This window comes from Bos grunniens, chromosome 15, assembly GCF_055505025.1.
Source record: "Bos grunniens cultivar Pamir isolate PY7600 chromosome 15, Bosgru_T2T1.0, whole genome shotgun sequence".
In the NCBI taxonomy this organism is placed as follows: Eukaryota; Metazoa; Chordata; class Mammalia; order Artiodactyla; family Bovidae; genus Bos; species Bos grunniens.
The window spans coordinates 52,766,903-52,776,183 of NC_141179.1; the positions used below are offsets into that span (position 1 = coordinate 52,766,903).

The 9,281-nt window shown below is 41.1% G+C and overlaps 1 protein-coding gene across 1 annotated transcript in view; it reads right to left on the minus strand.

Annotated features, from left to right (window-relative positions):
• STARD10 (StAR related lipid transfer domain containing 10) overlaps positions 1–9,209 on the minus strand; it is a 49,026-nt gene extending 39,817 nt beyond the window's left edge. The window contains exon 1 of the mRNA XM_086340663.1: positions 8,472–9,209. The gene's annotated coding sequence lies outside the window, so the exon portion shown is untranslated. The remainder of the gene's footprint in view (positions 1–8,471) is intronic.
• Between the last annotated feature and the right edge of the window lie 72 nt (positions 9,210–9,281).

The following is a 9,281-nucleotide window of genomic DNA, read 5'->3' on the forward strand; positions in this document are numbered from 1 at the left end:
ACTAAGATCACAGGGAGCAGCCTAAAAATATATACATATATTACCATTTTAATCATTTTTAAGTGTACAATAGTTCAGTGGCATTAATTACATTCATCATGTTGTAAAACCATTACCACTATTTCTAAAACTGTTTCATCATCTCAAACAGAAATTCTGCAAACATTAAGTAATAACTACCCATTTCCTCCACATGCCTCTGTAACCTTTAATCTACATTCTGTTTTCATGAATTTACTATTCTATACATTTTATATAAGTGGTCACAAAATATTTGTCCTTTTGTGTCTGACATTTCATGTGGTATAAATTTTCAAGGTTCATAGAAGTTATAGCATGTATCAGAACTTCATTGCTTTTTATGGCTGAATAACATTTCACTGTATGTATAAACCGCATTTTGCTTATTTATTCACCTGTTAATGGACACGAGTTGTTTCCGCTTTTTTGTGTGTGTGAATAATATTATTTATTATGACCCAGTGCCTGTGCTCGTGCATGCGTGCTAAGTCGCTTCAGTCATCTCCAACTCTTTGCAATTGCACAGACTGTAGCCCGCCAGGCTTCTTTGCCCGTGGGGTTCTCCAGGCAAGAATTCTGGAGTAGGTTGCCATTACCTCCTCCAGAGGATCCTCCTGATGCAGGGATCGAACCTGAGTCTCCTATGTCTCCTCCATTGCAGGCGGATTCTTTACTTGCTGAGCCACTGGGGAAGCCCCATTATGAACAAGATTATACAAATATCTGTTTCCACTGTTTCCCCATCTATTTCCCATGAAGTGATGGGTCCGGAAGCCATGATCTTCATTTTCTGAATATTGAGCTTTAAGCCAACTTTTTCACTCTCCACTTTCACTTTCATCAAGAGGCTTTTGATTTCCTCTTCACTTTTTGCCATAAGGGTGGTGTCATCTGCATATCTGAGGTTATTGATATGTCTCCTGGCAATCTTGATTCCAGCTTGTGCTTCTTCCAGTCCAGCGTTTCTCATGATGTACTCTGTATATAAGTTAAATAAGCAGGGTGACAATATACAACCTTGATGTACTCCTTTTCCTATTTGGAACCAGTCTGTTGTTCCATGTCCAGTTCTAACTGTTGCTTCCTGACCTGCATACAGATTTCTCAAAAGGCAGGTCAGGTGGTCTGGTATTCCCATCTCTTTCAGAATTTCCCACAGTTTATTGTGATCCACACAGTCAAAGGCTTTGCCATAGTCAAGAAAGCAGAAAGAGATGTTTTTCTGGAACTCTCTTGCTTTTTCCATGATCCAGCAGATGTTGGCAATTTGATCTCTGGTTCCTCTGCCTTTTCTAAAACCAGCTTGAACATCAGGAAGTTCACGGTTCACGTATTGCTGAAGCCTGGCTTGGAGAATTTTGAGCATTACTTTACTAGCATGGGGAATAGATGGGAAATAGATGGGGAAAGAGTGGAAACAGTGTCAGACTTTATTTTTTTGAGCTCCAAAATCACTGCAGATGGTGACTGCAGCCATGAAATTAAAAGACGCTTACTCCTTGGAAGGAAAGTTATGACCAACCTAGATAGCATATTCAAAAGCAGAGACATTACTTTGCCAACAAAGGTCCGTCTAGTCAAGGCTACGGTTTTTCCTGTGGTCATGTATGGATGTGAGAGTTGGACTGTGAAGAAAGCTGAGCACTGAAGAATTGATGCTTTTGAACTGTGGTGTTGGAGAAGACTCTTGAGAGTCCCTTGGACTGCAAGGCGATCCAACCAGTCCATTCTGAAGGAAATCAGCCCTGAGATTTCTTTGGAAGGAATGATGCTAGAGCTGAAACTCTAGGACTTTGGCTACCTCATGCAAAGAGTTGATTCATTGGAAAAGCCTCTGATGCTGTGAGGGATTGGGGGCAGGAGGAGAAGGGGACGACAGAGGATGAGATGACTAGATGGCATCACTGACTCGATGGATGTGAGTCTGAGTGAACTCTGGGATTTGGTGATGGATAGGGAGGCCTGGCATGCTGCGATTCATGGGGTCGCAAAGAGTCGGACACGACTGAGTGACTGAACTGAACTGAACTGAATGAATAACAACACTGAGCACTCTTTCATATGTTTATTGGTCTTTTGTATATCTTCTTTGAAGAAATGTCTATTCAAATTATTTGCTCATTTTTTGAATTGGGTTATTTTTGTTGTTGTTCAGTCACTAGGTTGTATCTGACTTTTTGTGACCCCATGGACTGTAGCATGCCTGGCTCCCCTGTCCTTCACTGTCTCCCAGAGTTTGTTCAGATTCATGTCCACTGAGTCTCGGTGATGTTATCTAACCATTTCCTCTTCTGCCCCAACTCCCTTTTCCTTTTGCCTTCAGTCTTTCCCAGCATCAGGGTCTTTTTCAAAGAGTCAGCTCTTCACATCAGGTGGCCAGAGTATTGGAGTTTCAGCTTCAGCATCAGTCCTTCCAGTGAATATTCAGGACTAATTCCTTTAGGATTGACTGTTTTAATCTCCTTGCAGTCCAAGGGACTCTCAAGAGTCTTGTCCAGGACCACAATTCGAAAGGATCAATTCTTTGGTGCTCAGCCTTCTTTTATGATCCAACACTGTATTTGTACATGACTACTAGAAAAACCATAGCTTTGCCTATTGGACCTCTGTCGGCAAAGTGATGTCTCTGCTTTTTAATATGCTTTCTAGGTTTGTCATAGTTTTCCTCCCAAGGAGCAAACCTCTTAATTTCATGGCTGCAGTCACTGTCTGCAGTGATGGAGCCGAAGAAAATAAAATCTGTCACTGCTTCCACTTTTTCCCCCTTCTATTTGTCATGAAGTGATGGGACCAGATGTCATGATCTTAGTTTTTCGAATATTGAATTTAAAGCCAGCTTTTTCACTCTCCTCTCTCACTCTCATCAAGAGGGTGTTGAGTTTTAGGAATTCTTTATTTTTTCTGGATACTAGACCCTTATCAGAGATATATCTGCAAATAATTTCTCCTATTCTGTAGGTTGTCTTCTCACTTTCTTGATCATCTCCTTTGATGCACAAAAGCTCTTTTCTTCCTTTATTGCCTGTGCTTTTGGTATCTGGAAAAGGCAATGGCACCCCACTCCAGTACTCTAGCCTGGAAAATCCCATGGACGGAGGAGCCTGGTAGGCTGCAGTCCATGGGGTTGCTAAGAGTTGGACACGACTGAGCAACTTCACTTTCACTTTTCACTTCCATGCATTGGAGAAGGAAATGGCAACCCACTCCAGTGTTCTTGCCTGGAGAATCCCAGGGACGGGGGAGCCTGGTGGGCTGCCGTCTATGGGGTCGCACAGAGTCGGACACGACTGATGCAACTTAGCAGCAGCAGCAGCTTTTGCTTTCATATTCATAAAATTATAGTCATAAAGATTTTCCCTAATGCTTGTTCAAAGACTTTTAAAATAGTTTTAGCTCTTAAGTTTAGGTCCATTTTGAGTTAGCTGTCTTGTATATGACATGAGGTAAGGGTCTGATTTTATTCTTTTGCATATGCAGATCCAGTTGTCTCAGCCATTTTTTGAAGAAAAAAATATTTCTCTATTGAATTGAGTTGGCATTCTTGTCAAAAAGCAATTGGCCATTGATGTATGGATTTACTCCTGGATCTCAATTTTATTCTAATGGTCCTTGTGTCTATCTTGATGCCATTACAAACCCTCCCCTGCTTTTTTTTTTACTGTTGTAGCTTTGTAGTATATCTTGAAGGGTAAAGTCCTTCAAATATATCCTTTTTCAAGATTATTTTGGCTATTCAGGATCCCTTGTAATTCCATATGAATTTTAGGATTGGCATTTCCATTTCTGCATGAAAGACTTGTAATTTTGATAGGGCATGATGTGTTTTATTGTCCAGAAATTTTTTATTTTGATATGGTTAAATTATCTATCTTTTCCCTTATGACTTTTGTGTTATGCATGTTGTTTAGGAAGGTCTTCCCTATCCCAAGGTTATCAATAAATTATTCTACTTGTTTCTGATATCTTTATCATTTTATAAGTCATAATGTAATATAATCCATCTGGAATTTACTTTTGCATATGGTGTGAAGAAAAAAATTAATTATAACTATATACTTTTGCTAACTGGATAACTAATTGTCCTTACATAAATTATTGAAAAGATTTCTTTTTTCTATATATTTGAAATGCTACCTTCATCTTATATTAAATTCCTACATGGGAGGATCTATTTTTGTTCTCTATTCTATTATTATCTTGCCTATTTTTGAACAAGCAGCACACAATTTTCATTATATTAGTCTTTCCTCAGTCTTAAAAATATTTTTGTGGTATTCTTTTTGAGATGAGTTTTAGAAACAACTTGTCAAATTCCATAACAATGAAATCCTATTGGAATATAATAGGAATATATTGACTTCATAATTTGTGTAAATTACATTTTTATTTTTAGTCTTTCCAACTCCAAACATTTATATTTTTTCTTTCATTTAGATATTCTTGTATGTTCTTCAGTTAATTTAATTGATTCCATTAAGATACATTAAATATATAATTGATATGATCGAATTAATTTATGTTGTTCATTTTCAGCTAGTACATTTTTTCTTGTTATACTTCTAAATATATTTGTTTTTGTTGCTGTCATGAATGACTTTATTTTTACTACATTTTCTAACTGGACATTACTGGGATGCATAATAACTTCTGAATATATTTTCTGTATATTACTTATAGAAACCTTCCTACAGGTTTACTAACAGAGTTAAGCAGAGATCTATATACAAGGTTGTTCAGTGTAGCACCGTAAAAGCAAATAATCAGAAATAATCTAAATATTTATCATTATGATATTGATTTATATATGTAATACATCTAAACAATGAAATACTTTGAAGCTTTATTTTATTTATTTTTGACCATGCCCCCTGGCTTGTGGGATCTTTGTTCTCCGACAAGGGATTGAACCCGGGGCCCTCAACAGTGAAAGTGCAGAGACCTAAGCACTGCCTGCCAGGGAATACCCTATTTTGCAGCTTTAAAAGGAATGACCTATGGGAGGTTGCTGTGTAACACAAGAAGCTCAACTCGGTGCTCAGTGACAGCCTAGAGGGGTAGGAAGGGATGGGGGTGGGAGGGAGGTTCAGGAGGGAGGGGGCATATGTATATTTATGGGTGATTCATGTTGTATGGCAGAAACCAACATAACATTGTAAAGCAATTATATTTCAATTTTAAAAAAGAGAAAATAAAATTCTGGGCAAATAAAAAAAGGTTAATACCATATTATAAATCAATGTGTACAAAATAAATTTGGTGGTCTTCTTCAAGTGAAAAAAAAAGGAATGAAGTAGATCTATGTAGTCTGATATGAGAAGTTCTTTAAGATATAGCGAAAATATATTGTTACATAAAGAAGCAACATGTAGAACAGTGTGCAAATGCTACATTTGTGTTTTTATATTCTTGTATATACCATGAGGTCACAAAGAATCAGACACGGCTGAGTGACTTTTACTTCCACTTTCACATATATAAATATTTCTGAAAGGATGGGTACACACTAAATTGTTAATGGTGTTAATTGTTAATGGTGATGCTTCTAGAGAAGGAGACTGGGAAGTTGGTATGCATCCATAAAATGATGTGTTCACGCCCATTTTTCTCTTCCAGGGAGCAGGGGAACACTGTGTTTCCTAACCTTCCTAGGAGATGTGATCTCACCAGTGAGGATGTGGGCAAAGAGTGTGTCACTTCAGGTCTAAGGCAATTAATTATCAGTGTGAATGTCCACCCCCTTCTCCCCCCACCACAACCTTTTTCCCATCTGAACAGTTGGGATCAAAGTACTTTGTGATGATGGAGATGCTGGTGGAAGCAGCTTGGATCTGAGTCACTGCTGAAGGAGAATAGTACACCAACATGGTCTACCCGGCACTGGAATATGAGGGAGACAAATGTTTGTTTTAAGCCACTGAGATCTGAAGGCTTATTCTGAAAGCTGGGGTCTTTGTCCCGGAATCTGGGCTCGACTAGGACTGCTCTGGCCAACAAAACACAGAGGAAGTAAGGCTGTGCTAGTGTCCAGTCTCGAACCTTAATAGACTAGCAGCATTCTTGCTGTCTGCTGGAATGTTTGTTTTGGGATGTATCCTTTCAGAGCCTAGCCACCGTGTTTGGAGAAACCTGAGCTGTGTGAGGGGCCACATGCAGGGCTTTCATTTTAGGTTTTCGGCTAGGATTCATCTTCCAGTCAATAGCCAGCATCTCCTGCTGGTTAAATAAGTGAGCCATTATCAGCAACCAGCCCCGCTGAGTCTTCATATGACCCCAGTGGTTGTGACTACAACTATGTAAGAGACTCAAAGCAAGAATCACCAGAGCTCAGCCAACACTCAGAATCACGAGAGCTCTTAAGAAACAGTTGTATTAAGTAAAAAATAACCAAGAGACCTGGAGGAGGAAATGGCAACCCACTCCAGCATTCTTGCCTGGGAAATCCCATAGACAGAGGAGCCTGGCAGGCTGAACACACATACACACACCAAACCAAGAGACCACTGAACAGTCTGTCCTATGCTAGCCAATAGAAACATGTGAAGCAAAGAGGCTCTGTCTTATACTATTTGAATTTTTGACTATGTACATGTTATTTTTCAATTAAAAATATTTACAATTTTGAATTCCAAACTTCTGTGCACTGGGTCATGAGAATTGTTTCTGCATGTTTTTAATGAGAGCAACAGGGGTAAATATTTACTGATCACCTAGTCAGTTGACGCCAGGCCCTGTTCTAGGTGCTTGAAGACAGAGCTGGGATCAAGGCTGAACTGGTCCTGGCTTTCCTGAAGCTTCCAGCCTGGTAGGAGAGATAGGTCATAAACAACAAAACAAACAACACAGAAACATGATCCTTTCTGAGAGTGATAAATGCTCTGAAAGGAACAACTGGATGATCTCCAGACACTGATTAGGATAGAAGCTATTTCATTCAGATTGGGTCTTCTGAAATCTGACTTGTAGGCAAGAGTCAGCCCATAAAAGTTTAGGAAGAAGAGCACCAGAAACAGGGGACAGCCAGGGCAAAGTTTCCACAGTGGGAGTTTGCCTGTGATTTATTTTTCTTTTTTTAGAAAAATTGATTTATTTTTGGCTCTACTGAGTTTTTGTTGCTGCGCAGGTTTTTCTCTACTTGCAGTGAGTGGGGACTACTCTAATTGCAGTGGCTTCTCTTGTTGCCAAGCACAAGCTCTAGGGCTTCAGTAGTTGCGGCTCCCAGGCTCTAGAGTACAGGCTGTAGTTATGGTGCACAGGCCGAGTTGCCCCTCAGTTTGTGGGATCTTCCCGGACCAGGGATAGAATCCCTGTCTTCTGCATTGGCAGGCAGATTCTTTACCACTGATCCACCGGGGAAGTCTTAGCAGTTATTTCAGTGTTGTGAATAAGGTTTCATCCAACAGTAGAAGAGGTAAAGTCAGAGATGTGGGCAGGAGCCAGACTAAGCAGGGCCTTGAAAGCAACAGAAAGGATTTAGGGATTTGAGTTGAATATGCAGGAAAAGCTTTAGGAGGGTTTTAAGTAGAGTAACAGGAACTGATTTAGGTTTTAATAATCACTGGCTGCTGGGAGATGCCTAATCCAGGAGCAAGTTTCAAACTGCACTCTAAAGTACATTAGGTCTCTAAATCATGATATAACCACTTTTTATATTTATTGGTCATCACATCATGGCTTTCTAACATAATCAAAGATATATTAAGCAGCATGTTAAATGTGAAGCATAAATAATTTGTCTATATATTATGAATATCATCTAAAAATTTAAGTGAACTTTATAGTACAACTTTTCATATTCTAAAGATAAAAATATTTTTAGTCAAAATCAGATACTTCTTTATCCTATACTATTCAAACATGAGAAAATTATTTTAAATTTCCTAGATTCGGAAATCCTGACCACAATATGACTCTCCAACTGAGAGAAATAATACCTCTCTGCCTCACAGTAAGGCAGAGCCTTGACAATATGCCCTTCAATATACAATAGCCTCAGTTCCTTTGATGGCGTCCCCAGGCACCTGCAAGTCACTCACTTCTAAGAGGGAATTTAATTGTTGCCAATTGGCCCTGAGCCTCCATGGGTACCATCTCCTTCTCCTGGGCACACCTTCTAGTTAATGTTAACACCCACCACCCATTCCTTCAAGGGACAAGGCTAGGCTTGGGCTGGGGCCGAGTTTAGGGAAGGCTTAACTGAAGTGCAGGCTCAACAAAGCTTTCCTGGAAGAGGTGACTTATGAGTAGGAGTCAGGCCCACTAGAGGGAAAGGTGTTGCACACAACACGCATGGCATGTTCAAAGGAAATGAGGGTCAAAGACAATGGCACAGGAGGACTGAGCGCAATTCATTGTGGTTTCAAAGCACAGCAGCATTCACGCTCCTGCAGGGGTCTCCAGCAGTTACAGCTTTCCAAGACCTGCCACCCATTCCCATTTGCATTTCAACAGACCTGTCACCTCTACGACCTGCAGGGCTCCACTGAATCACTCCTTTCATACTTCACAGCAGCCTGTTTGCAGAGCTCTGGACTGGGGTCTCGCTGGAGACAGTTTTATCACAGTTCCTGCAAGCTGAGGACTCAAGTGAGTGTACCAGCAAGAAATGCCGCCGCTCTTCCAGAGCCGCCCACATGGAGTGATAGGTGCAGCCCCGAGTCAGGATACTGCTGGCCGGCTCAGCCATCCCCTCTCGTGCAGTCTCAGGAAAGCCTTTTTTTCCCCTCTGGGCCAGGGGTTTGCTCGATGAAATCAGCTGCATTCCTTTACTCTCAAGGTCGTACATTTTCTGCGATTAACTGGAGCCGAAAACCTTGCTTCGGACAAGGGCAGTTCTGCCTCCAGTCCTTTCAGGCCAGAATCTACTGGAAGTTTTTATATCCACAAAGCTCTGCGTTTGTTCTTCTCGCTCGCTGCCTGGTATCCGTTTCTCTCGGCGAATTCCTATTTCATTCCTCATGATCCAGATCAGTGCCATCACCTCCGCAAAGCAGGGCCTCGTCCCTCAGTCCCTTCCTCTTCCGTACTTTCGTATCTCGCTATTTCACACTGTCTGCCTTGTCTGTGTCGCCTCCCCTCACAGATCTTGAGCGCCTCGAGAGGAGGGTCCGGGTGTGAGGGGATCTCCAGGTCCCCAGTTTAGTGTACTGCCTGGTCCAGAGTGTCTGTTATTGTTGACTTCGGTCCGGGAGCGGTGGGGTTAAGGAAATAGGCCCCGCCCCCCCCAGAAGCCCCGCCTGCGGAGCGCGCCAACAGGAGAGGGA